This window comes from Leptodactylus fuscus, chromosome 6, assembly GCF_031893055.1.
Source record: "Leptodactylus fuscus isolate aLepFus1 chromosome 6, aLepFus1.hap2, whole genome shotgun sequence".
NCBI classification, from domain to species: Eukaryota; Metazoa; Chordata; class Amphibia; order Anura; family Leptodactylidae; genus Leptodactylus; species Leptodactylus fuscus.
The window spans coordinates 43,846,093-43,859,095 of record NC_134270.1 but is presented as its reverse complement, the minus strand read 5'-3'; positions in this window follow the sequence as shown (position 1 = coordinate 43,859,095).

The following is a 13,003-nucleotide window of genomic DNA, read 5'->3' as shown; positions in this document are numbered from 1 at the left end:
ACCCCAATATATTCTTTGAATTCCCAGTCAGACAATGGCACTGTATACCAGTAGTAAAAATTGTGGGTGCACGTAACCCCAATATATTCTTTGAATTCCCAGTCAGAAACTGGCACTATATGGCAGTAGCAAGAAATGAGGGTATTTGTATTCCCAATATACTCTTTGAATTCCCAGTCAAACAATGGCACTGTATACCAGTAGTAAAAATTGTGGGTGCACGTAACCCCAATATATTCTTTGAATTACCAGTCAGAAACTGGCACTATATGGCAGTAGCAAGAAATGAGGGTATTTATAACCCCAATATATTCTTTGAATTCCCAGTCAGACAATGGCACTGTATACCAGTAGTAAAAATTGTGGGTGCACGTAACCCCAATATATTCTTTGAATTACCAGTCAGAAACTGGCACTATATGGCAGTAGCAAGAAATGAGGGTATTTGTATTCCCAATATACTCTTTGAATTCCCAGTCAGACAATGGCACTGTATATCAGTAGTAAAAATTGTGGGTGCACGTAACCCCAATATATTCTTTGAATTACCAGTCAGAAACTGGCACTATATGGCAGTAGCAAGAAATGAGGGTATTTATAACCCCAATATATTCTTTGAATTCCCAGTCAGACAATGGCACTGTATACCAGTAGTAAAAATTGTGGGTGCACGTAACCCCAATATATTCTTTGAATTCCCAGTCAGACACTGGCACTATATGGCAGTAGCAAGAAATGAGGGTATTTGTATTCCCAATATATTCTTTGAATTCCCAGTCAGACAATGGCACTGTATACCAGTAGTAAAAATTGTGGGTGCACGTAACCCCAATATATTCTTTGAATTCCCAGTCAGACACTGGCACTATATGGCAGTAGCAAGAAATGAGGGTATTTGTATTCCCAATATATTCTTTGAATTCCCAGTCAGACAATGGCACTGTATACCAGTAGTAAAAATTGTGGGTGCACGTAACCCCAATATATTCTTTGAATTCCCAGTCAGACACTGGCACTATATGGCAGTAGCAAGAAATGAGGGTATTTGTATTCCCAATATACTCTTTGAATTCCCAGTCAGACAATGGCACTGTATACCAGTAGTAAAAATTGTGGGTGCACGTAACCCCAATATATTCTTTGAATTACCAGTCAGAAACTGGCACTATATGGCAGTAGCAAGAAATGAGGGTATTTGTATTCCCAATATACTCTTTGAATTCCCAGTCAGACAATGGCACTGTATACCAGTAGTAAAAATTGTGGGTGCACGTAACCCCAATATATTCTTTGAATTACCAGTCAGAAACTGGCACTATATGGCAGTAGCAAGAAATGAGGGTATTTATAACCCCAATATATTCTTTGAATTCCCAGTCAGACAATGGCACTGTATACCAGTAGTAAAAATTGTGGGTGCACGTAACCCCAATATATTCTTTGAATTCCCAGTCAGAAACTGGCACTATATGGCAGTAGCAAGAAATGAGGGTATTTGTATTCCCAATATACTCTTTGAATTCCCAGTCAAACAATGGCACTGTATACCAGTAGTAAAAATTGTGGGTGCACGTAACCCCAATATATTCTTTGAATTACCAGTCAGAAACTGGCACTATATGGCAGTAGCAAGAAATGAGGGTATTTATAACCCCAATATATTCTTTGAATTCCCAGTCAGACAATGGCACTGTATACCAGTAGTAAAAATTGTGGGTGCACGTAACCCCAATATATTCTTTGAATTACCAGTCAGAAACTGGCACTATATGGCAGTAGCAAGAAATGAGGGTATTTATAACCCCAATATATTCTTTGAATTCCCAGTCAGACAATGGCACTGTATACCAGTAGTAAAAATTGTGGGTGCACGTAACCCCAATATATTCTTTGAATTCCCAGTCAGACACTGGCACTATATGGCAGTAGCAAGAAATGAGGGTATTTGTATTCCCAATATATTCTTTGAATTCCCAGTCAGACAATGGCACTGTATACCAGTAGTAAAAATTGTGGGTGCACGTAACCCCAATATATTCTTTGAATTACCAGTCAGACACTGGCACTATATGGCAGTAGCAAGAAATGAGGGTATTTGTATTCCCAATATATTCTTTGAATTCCCAGTCAGACAATGGCACTGTATACCAGTAGTAAAAATTGTGGGTGCACGTAACCCCAATATATTCTTTGAATTCCCAGTCAGACACTGGCACTATATGGCAGTAGCAAGAAATGAGGGTATTTGTATTCCCAATATATTCTTTGAATTCCCAGTCAGACAATGGCACTGTATACCAGTAGTAAAAATTGTGGGTGCACGTAACCCCAATATATTCTTTGAATTCCCAGTCAGACACTGGCACTATATGGCAGTAGCAAGAAATGAGGGTATTTGTATTCCCAATATATTCTTTGAATTCCCAGTCAGACAATGGCACTGTATACCAGTAGTAAAAATTGTGGGTGCACGTAACCCCAATATATTCTTTGAATTACCAGTCAGAAACTGGCACTATATGGCAGTAGCAAGAAATGAGGGTATTTGTATTCCCAATATATTCTTTGAATTCCCAGTCAGACAATGGCACTGTATACCAGTAGTAAAAATTGTGGGTGCACGTAACCCCAATATATTCTTTGAATTACCAGTCAGAAACTGGCACTATATGGCAGTAGCAAGAAATGAGGGTATTTATAACCCCAATATATTCTTTGAATTCCCAGTCAGACAATGGCACTGTATACCAGTAGTAAAAATTGTGGGTGCACGTAACCCCAATATATTCTTTGAATTCCCAGTCAGAAACTGGCACTATATGGCAGTAGCAAGAAATGAGGGTATTTGTATTCCCAATATACTCTTTGAATTCCCAGTCAGACAATGGCACTGTATACCAGTAGTAAAAATTGTGGGTGCACGTAACCCCAATATATTCTTTGAATTACCAGTCAGAAACTGGCACTATATGGCAGTAGCAAGAAATGAGGGTATTTATAACCCCAATATATTCTTTGAATTCCCAGTCAGACAATGGCACTGTATACCAGTAGTAAAAATTGTGGGTGCACGTAACCCCAATATATTCTTTGAATTACCAGTCAGAAACTGGCACTATATGGCAGTAGCAAGAAATGAGGGTATTTGTATTCCCAATATACTCTTTGAATTCCCAGTCAGACAATGGCACTGTATACCAGTAGTAAAAATTGTGGGTGCACGTAACCCCAATATATTCTTTGAATTACCAGTCAGAAACTGGCACTATATGGCAGTAGCAAGAAATGAGGGTATTTATAACCCCAATATATTCTTTGAATTCCCAGTCAGACAATGGCACTGTATACCAGTAGTAAAAATTGTGGGTGCACGTAACCCCAATATATTCTTTGAATTCCCAGTCAGAAACTGGCACTATATGGCAGTAGCAAGAAATGAGGGTATTTGTATTCCCAATATACTCTTTGAATTCCCAGTCAAACAATGGCACTGTATACCAGTAGTAAAAATTGTGGGTGCACGTAACCCCAATATATTCTTTGAATTACCAGTCAGAAACTGGCACTATATGGCAGTAGCAAGAAATGAGGGTATTTATAACCCCAATATATTCTTTGAATTCCCAGTCAGACAATGGCACTGTATACCAGTAGTAAAAATTGTGGGTGCACGTAACCCCAATATATTCTTTGAATTACCAGTCAGAAACTGGCACTATATGGCAGTAGCAAGAAATGAGGGTATTTGTATTCCCAATATACTCTTTGAATTCCCAGTCAGACAATGGCACTGTATACCAGTAGTAAAAATTGTGGGTGCACGTAACCCCAATATATTCTTTGAATTACCAGTCAGACACTGGCACTATATGGCAGTAGCAAGAAATGAGGGTATTTGTATTCCCAATATATTCTTTGAATTCCCAGTCAGACAATGGCACTGTATACCAGTAGTAAAAATTGTGGGTGCACGTAACCCCAATATATTCTTTGAATTCCCAGTCAGACACTGGCACTATATGGCAGTAGCAAGAAATGAGGGTATTTGTATTCCCAATATATTCTTTGAATTCCCAGTCAGACAATGGCACTGTATACCAGTAGTAAAAATTGTGGGTGTATATAGCCCCAATTCTATTGCTAGGGGACTTGCAGGGTATTTCTGGGGTGAAGGTGGGGGGGCACACCGTTGGAACGGGTATCGGGGTATATATCGGGTATACGGGAATACACTGACAGTGTATTCCATTCAGGATCCTGGGAAAGCTGGGTTGCGGCGATTGAGCCCGTCAGTGCCACGTTACACTGACAAGCTTCTCCCTGGAATTTAGAAGAGCTGTTGGTTGTCTTCTCCTTCCTATCCTAGCCTGTCCCTGCCTACCCAGAATCTAAGCCCTAGCTAGCTGGACGGAAACCTCCGTCCTCGGTGAATTGCAAGCTCAGAATGACGCGAACCTGGGCGGCGCTGTTCTTTTAAATTAGAGGTCACATGTTTTCGGCAGCCAATGGGTTTTGCCTACTTTTTTCAACGTCACCGGTGTCGTAGTTCCTGTCCCACCTACCCTGCGCTGTTATTGGAGCAAAAAAGGCGCCAGGGAAGGTGGGAGGGGAATCGAGTAATGGCGCACTTTACCACGCGGTGTTCGATTCGATTCGAACATGCCGAACAGCCTAATATCCGATCGAACATGAGTTCGATAGAACACTGTTCGCTCATCTCTATTAAGGATCTACACCTGGGCTGAGGCCTACTCGAGATCCGCCCTGGACCACATATATGTCAGAAACCTGAGGCTGATATATCTGGACTCCAGCATCTTCTCACACATTGTAAATTATCATTGTAAATTATAAAATGGTTCACTTGACCTGGTGGTCAGTATAGATATTCACACCACCATAAAACCAGTGAGTCCATTGACTAGAGATAAGCAAGTCAGTTCTTATAGTTCAGGGTTTTTTACAAAGTTTTCAAAATGTGTGAATTAAATTGAATCCGAATACTTTGCAATCTGTAAGAACGAACTGCAATGGTGGCTGTCATGTAAAAGCATGGAGAGAGATTTACATCATCGCAGAGACCAGGTGGGCTCACTCATATTGCCTTGCAAGCAACTACCATGACAAAGGACAGTTAATTATGAGGAACTGTCTAAGCTCACTAATAACTCATAAGCAGTAAAAAACAAACAAACAAACAAGTGAGAGGAAGGGAGTGTCCATTTTGTGGGGGGAGATTAGAGAGAGAGGATTTCAGGCAGAGTGAAAGGTGCAGAGCACTACAGCCCTGTGCATCAAACACAGACTGCTGAATCAAATACAAATTCTCAATGTACAAATTAAACCCAAGCTTTACTGTGTGTGCTATTGTACTGTACTGTGCGGCAGCTTTGTGAATCAGTCACAGAGCTCAGAGTTAAATAAACTCAATCTATACTGTTTGTGCTACTAAAATGCACCGGGAAGTAGTTGAATGAATGTATCACAATGCTTAGGGTCAACTAAACTCAGGGCTCGTTCACATCTGCGCCCGGTCTCCGTTCTGCAGGTTTCCGTTTACTGCACAAAACAGAGGCAGGAGACGGAAACCTGCAGGACTCTTTCATACCCATTTATTTGAATGGGTTTGAAAGATGTCCGGCTGTGAGTGGCGGTGAGCGTTTTATGCTCTCTGCCGCGAAACCGTTTTTTTTTTAATCGGACACAGAGTCGGACATGCAGTATTCCGTGTCCAATTTTAAAAAACCTGTTTTGCGGCGGAGAGCATAAAACGCTCACCGCCGGACCCGCTCTGACAGCTTTCCGCCTTCTGCATGCAGAAGACGGAAACCACAGAACGGAGACCCGAACGCTAGTGTGAACCTAGCGTCAGTCTGTACTATGTGTGCTCTTATACTGCACCATGCCTCAAGTGCATGAATGTATCACAATGCTCAGAGTTGAGTAAAATCAAACTGTACTCCCTACTAGAGATGAGCGAGCACTGTTCGGATCAGCCGATCCGAACAGCACGCTCACATAGAAATGAATGGACGTAGCCGGCATGCGGGGGGTTAAGCGGCCAGCTGCCGTCAAAGCAGAAGTACCAGGTGCATCCATTCATTTCTATGGTGCGTGCTGTTCGGATCGGCTGATCCAAACAGTACTCGCTCATCTCTACTCCCTACCCTTTTTCATTGATAAACATTAGCACCATACAGTGTTGGCCAAAAGTATTGGCACCCCTGCAATTCTGTCAGATAATACTCAGTTTCTTCCAGAAAATGATTGCAATCACAAATTCTTTGGTATTATTATTTTCATTTAATTTGTCTTCAATGGAAAACCACAAAAAGAATTGTCAAAAAGCCAAATTGGATATAATTCCACACCAAACATAAAAAAGGGGGTGGACAAAAGTATTGGCACTGTTTGAAAAATCATGTGATGCTTCTCTAATTTGTGTAATTAACAGCACCTGTTACTTACCTGAGGCACCTAACAGGTGGTGGCAATAACTAAATCACACTTGCAGCCAGTTGAAATGGATTAAAGTTGACTCAACCTCTGTCCTGTGTCCTTGTGTGTACCACATTGAGCATGGAGAAAAGAAAGAAGACCAAAGAACTGTCTGAGGACTTGAGAAGCAAAATTGTGAGGAAGCATGAGCAATCTCAAGGCTACAAGTCCATCTCCAAAGACCTGAATGTTCTTGTGTCTACCGTGCGCAGTGTCATCAAGAAGTTTAAAGCCCATGGCACTGTGGCTAACCTCCCTAGATGTGGACGGAAAAGAAAAATTGACGAGAGATTTCAAAGCAAGATTGTGCGGATGGTGGATAAAGAACCTCGACTAACATCCAAACAAGTTCAAGCTGCCCTGCAGTCTGAGGGTACAACAGTGTCAACCCGTACTATCTGTCAGCATCTGAATGATACCCAGGAAGACCCCACTTCTTACACAGAGACATAAAAAAGCCAGGCTGGAGTTTGCCAAAACTTTCCTGAGAAAGCCAAAAACGTTTTGGAAGAATGTTCTCTGGTGAGATGAGACAAAAGTAGAGCTTTTTTGGGAAAAGACATCAACATAGAGTTTACAGGAAAAAAAAAAAGAGGCCTTCAAAGAAAAGAACACGGTCCCTACAGTCAAACATCGCGGAGGTTCCCTGATGTTTTGGGGTTGCTTTGCTGCCTCTGGCACTGGACTGTTTGGCCATGTGCATGGCATTATGAAGTCTGAAGACTACCAACAAATTTTGCAGCATAATGTAGGGCCCAGTGTGAGAAAGCTGGGTCTCCCTCAGAGGTCATGGGTCTTCCAGCAGGACAATGACCCAAAACACACTTCAAAAAGCACTAGAAAATGGTTTGAGAGAAAGCACTGGAGACTTGTAAAGTGGCAGCAATGAGTCCAGACCTGAATCCCATAGAACACCTGTGGAGAGATCTCTTGATGGCAGTTTGGAGAAGGCCCCCTTCACATCTCAGGGACCTGGAGCAGTTTGCCAAAGAAGAATGATCTAAAATTCCAGCAGAGCATTGTAAGAAACTCATTGATGGTTACCGGAAGCGGTTGTGCGCAGTTATTGTGTCTAAAGGTTGTGCTACCAAGTATTAGGCTGAGGGTGCCAATACTTATGTCCGGCCCATTTTTGGAGTTTTGTGTAAAATGATCAATGATTTCACTTTTTTCCATTCTCTTTTGTGTTTTTTCATTGCAAGCAAAATAAATAAAGATAATAATACCAAAGAGTTTGTGCTTGCAATCATTTTCTGGAAGAACACGAGTATTATCTGACAGAATTGCAGGGGTGCCAATACTTTTGGCCAACACTGTACAAGTTACAAAAACTTCCAGAGACACTGAATTTATACATGAAGTCCGAAAAGAGAGCAGCACTAAAGCCAAACTTGTAACACTCATATAGTCGGTGTTTCACTGTCTTTAACCCCTTCCTGCCGCAGGCATTTTTCTATTTTCATTTATGGTCCCCGGCCTTCCAAACGCCATAACTTTTTTTTAACTGTCTACTCACAGAGTCATATGAGGACTTATTTTTTGTAGGACAAATCATACTTTGTAATTGCACCATTAATTATTCTTTATGATGTACTGGAAAGCCAGGAAGAAAACTCAGAATTGGGTGGAATTGGAGAAAAACTGTGTTTGTGTGACTTTCTTGCTGGCTTTGTGTTTATGGCATTCTTTTTGGACCAAACCCAAACTTTTAGTCTGAATTAGCCAACCCAAACACAAATAAGTCGAACATTGACAGATTTTCTTCTTTCTACCATTAGCTTTGCACCAAATATTGATATTTAGACTATCATAAGGCTAGTGAGAGTTACAGGGTGGTCTGTCTAAAATTTATATAGGAGCCTCTAAACTGTCCCCTGAAGACCGATGTTGAGGAACAGGATAATTTAGTATGTAAATCATTTTGTTCTTGGAGAGATAAGTCACCACCAGAGGAGTCAAGCAATGGCTTATTTCCTATGTAGAACACAGCATGTTTGGCCAAACAATGGTGAATATGTATGAAGCGGTCAGAAGATATAACAGTCTGATGAATAAGTGTTTGGCAAACAGCTATCTTAACTTTACACTAAGCATTAGTCAAGGTTTATTGCATTCCCAGAGCCTGTTGACTTTCTCTTTCCTATAAAGAACACACACAGTCATCAACATGCAATTTCAAGTAATGTCAAGCCTAACAATAGCATGAATAGCGTAATGCACCTCGTATGAGAGTCTTTTCAGTGGAATTAAACATACCATTTCTTCGAATTGTTACCATAAAGAATATCTAATGGAAAGGCAGATTCCAGTGCAAGGCTAGTCACTATTATTCACTCGTCTTATTTTCAGATTTTCTTCCCTTCCGCTGTAAGAAGGGAGAAAGCAGTGCTTTTGGAATAGATCATTTGAAAACCATCAAGGCTAAAGATTAATTGAAGAAGCAAGGTTGTTGTACGTGAAACTGAATATCTGATTATCTGTCCTCTCCTGCCCTGTGAAGATGATTTAGTTAGCCTTGCTGGCAAAGCAGTTCTCCCTACATTTCTTCTTGCCAGGCGGATGAGAGGCAGATTGCATGAAATATTCAAAGAAGGCCGAAAACTTAAAACAAAGGGATTTTTTGCAAAAATAGTAATAAAAAAAAGACTTCAAGAGCAGGAATCGCAGATAAACAATGAGTAATACAGATTTCTGGAATATACTGAAGGATGAAATTCATCTCCTTAAGTGATTATTTCTAGGGCCTGAATGGATAGATAAGTAAAAAAGTTTTCTGGCAAACTTTAGACACTGTGATTGGAGCATGTGTACAATTAAAATGATAGATAGATAGATAGATAGATAGATAGATAGATAGATAGATAGATAGATAGATAGATAGATAGAGTGAATGAGAAGGTGCCAGGCAGAGTGCTGGAGTCCAGATATATCATCCCCAGGTTTCTGACATATGAGTGTTCCAGGGCGGATCTGGAGTAGGCCTCAGCCCAGGTGTAGATCTTGGGCTCATTACTGAGCCAGGAAAAGGCTGCAGATCCTGCATTGCAGTGCAGTTCCATAAGGTGAAAGGAGGTGCGAAGTTCTGTCCTGTAACCCTGAGTGCGGTGAGACAATATCGCTCCTGTTTTGTTCATGTGGCTGGACGCAAGCCACACATACAGTTAGGTTATCAGTTCTGTTTAGGTAGTTGCTCAGACGAGGAGGGTTTTTATTTTGTTTTTGCCTGAAGTTAAGGCTGTATTTTGTTTTGCTCATTTTATGCCTGAAGTCAAGGATTATTTATTTTCCATTTTTTTTCCAAATAAACCAGTTTGTTGCACACTTTGTGTTCCTGTCTTGACTGTTTGAGTTAACGTCACAGCTTCTACCGAGCTAACTTCCCCACAATATAAAAATAATCAAAAAGAGGCAACACTCCAAAATAGTAAAAAAGAACTGATGTGAATTTATTCCAAGAACTAAGTTTGAGAAAGGTCCAACACTTGTAGGGCTGAAACGTAGTTCTTTTTCACTATTTTGTAGTGTTGCCTCTTTTTGATTGTCATTGGAGCGATCAACTTCTGGGCTCTATGGATTTGCACCCACATTCAAATTTTTATATGGCGCTGCTCTAAATACTATGTGTTTTAGATAGATAGATAGATAGATAGATAGATAGATAGATAGATAGATTGGTGATAGATAGATAATAGATAGATAGATAGATAGATAGATAGATAGATAGATAGATAGATAGATAAATAGCTAATAGATAGATAGATAGATAGATAGATAGATAGATAGATAAATAGCTAATAGATAGATAGATAGATAGATAGATAGACAGACAATGGATAGATAAATCGATAGATAGATAGATAGATAGACAATGGATAGATAGATAGATAGATAGACAATGGATAGATAGATAAATCGATAGATAGATAGACAATGGATAGATAGATAGATAGATAGACAATGGATAGATAGATAGATAGATAGATAGATAGATAGATAGACAATGGATAGATAGATAGATAGACAATGGATAGATAGATAGATAGATAGACAATGGATAGATAGATAGATAGATAGACAATGGATAGATAGATAGATAGATAGATAGATAAACAGACAATGGATAGATAGATAGATAGATAGATAGATAAACAGACAATGGATAGATAGATAGATAGATAGATAGATAGATAGATAGATAGATAGGCGATAGATAGATAGATAATAGTTAAAATTAGTAAAACTGATATTGTTCTTTCTCTCCCCTGTTTTGAGACTTTCCTGTTATTTTACAAGATTTCTGTGTGTGTAATATACATAATTCATACTCCTGTCTCTTCAGTTCTTATCTTACTTTATCAAGTTTTTCTGGATGAAGACTAAAAAAGTGACATGAGGCCTGTTGGTTCTTAGTTTCTTATTTTATAAGTTTGGAATCTTTCTCTTTCATGTGAAGGTTTTCTCAGTAACATAAGAATACAGGGGCCTTATTCATATGTCTGCATTTCAAGTGCGCGTAGTTTCCATATTTTTTGTGGACGCCATTCATACCCATTCACTTCAAGGTGTTTATTCATATATCAGTCTGTTCTTTGAAGACTGTAGGAACCCAAAAAACAATGGAAGCATATCCTTATTTTTCACGGATCCATCACATCAATGAAAATCCATGTGAAAAAAAATTAATGATATCCACGTGTCAACTGTTGTTCACAAAACCAGAGTTATGCAATATATAGGAAATGAAACAAATATAGATCTGCTTTTCATCGGTCAACTACGAACAGCACACCATCCGCCAATTAGCAACGTCGGGTGTTGTCCTTGAAATAGCGGATGTGGATGAGTGAATGAGACCTAAGAAAAGAAACCATAAAAGTCACTAAATCTGTAACAAAATTGTTTTCTGTATGACATGTTTTATTGTGGGAGGCCACTGTGTAATATTATAATGTGTGAGGCCACTGTAGGCAGCATATGATACTGTTTGGAGCCACTGTAGAGCATAATACTATGGGAGGGACTCTGGGGAGCACATTCATCTGTATGGGACCACTGTGGAGCTTTATACCAGGGGTGGCCTTTTGGATACATATTATTCTGTATGGGGACACTGTGAGGATCTTATTATACTGTGTGGGGCCATTTTGGAGCATATTATGCTGTGTGGGGTTATTGTAGAGCATTATACTGTGTGCGGCCACTGTGGAGCATTATAATGCGGTGGGCTATAAGGAGCATATTATACTGAGTGGGGCACCTTTACTATGTACATCATGGTGCTCTCTGAAATATGACGGTTCCTCCAAACAGCTGATCAGCAGAGATCCTGGCTGTTGGACCCCCCTCTGATATCTTAGATCTTAGACTTTTAGGACCTCCACATATCAGCCAGCTGTTTCCATATAAGTCTTTCTGGTTTCTGGTTTTACATACACAGCAGCCATTCAGTGGTCGCAGCAGTCAGGCTTTGTCTTACAGGCATCATGGTTCCCATCACAATAGCGGTAATAGGGCATGTGACCCCTGGTGGTCACATCTCATTTGCATGTAAAAAGGACAAAGAGCCTGCACAGGGTCGCCAAGGAAATGGGCTAGTGAGTAATTTTTTATTTTATGGTTAAAAAAAATACATAACATTGATAACCCCTTTTTATTGTTATGATTGAGGACTAAGTAGCGAATCTGTAATAACTTGCTTTTGATCACAGATATAACTTGCATCTCCCCCCAATCTTCCATAATGTCTTATTATGTTGCAGAAGATCCCATGGCCACCTTAGGCACCAAGTTACAGGTGCGGCTGCTACTTCTGTACTACTTCTCATACAGCTAATGCTTGCCATATGCAGCTACTTGCAGGGGTTCAATATTACCTATGACAGTAGCTGGCATAGTAAAAGTATAATTAGTAACAGGAAAATGTGTGATTAATCACGCTGTGTCTCTTTAATATCCTCTGTCAATTGCACTACGAGATGACTAACTCTCTGTCATGCCCTGTAAATTAGTGCATCCAAACTAATAACGTCTACTTTCCATTCCAACCTCTATTGTTTTGTATGACTGCTCTGCCTGTCTTCATCATGCTGGTAATTGCTCCTTCTCGTACTGTTTTAACATGTGGCGATTTTCCTTTCACTGCTGGAGGGCCTATTATTGGGACTGTGTGGGCAACCAAAACTTTTTAAAGGATTGCAAATAGTGCTTGGATAAATTAAGTAATGATCAGCTCTAGCTTTCCTTCACAGCCGGAACATAATTCACCAAAGAGGAAGAAAGTATCTAGTAGCAAAATCCATTAGGAGGAATGTACTAATATTACGTGTACGTCAGAAACTGGCACATCTTTGGCGCATGGCCTCTCGTCAGCATCATAGAGTGAAGATCAAGGTGGATCAAGACAGGGGCACAATGGCCAGACAAATCTACTATAACTCATGCCAAAAAATCTATTCTAGACTTTGACTGGTATTGATTTAAATTTTGTAAGACAGGACCCTCCAAG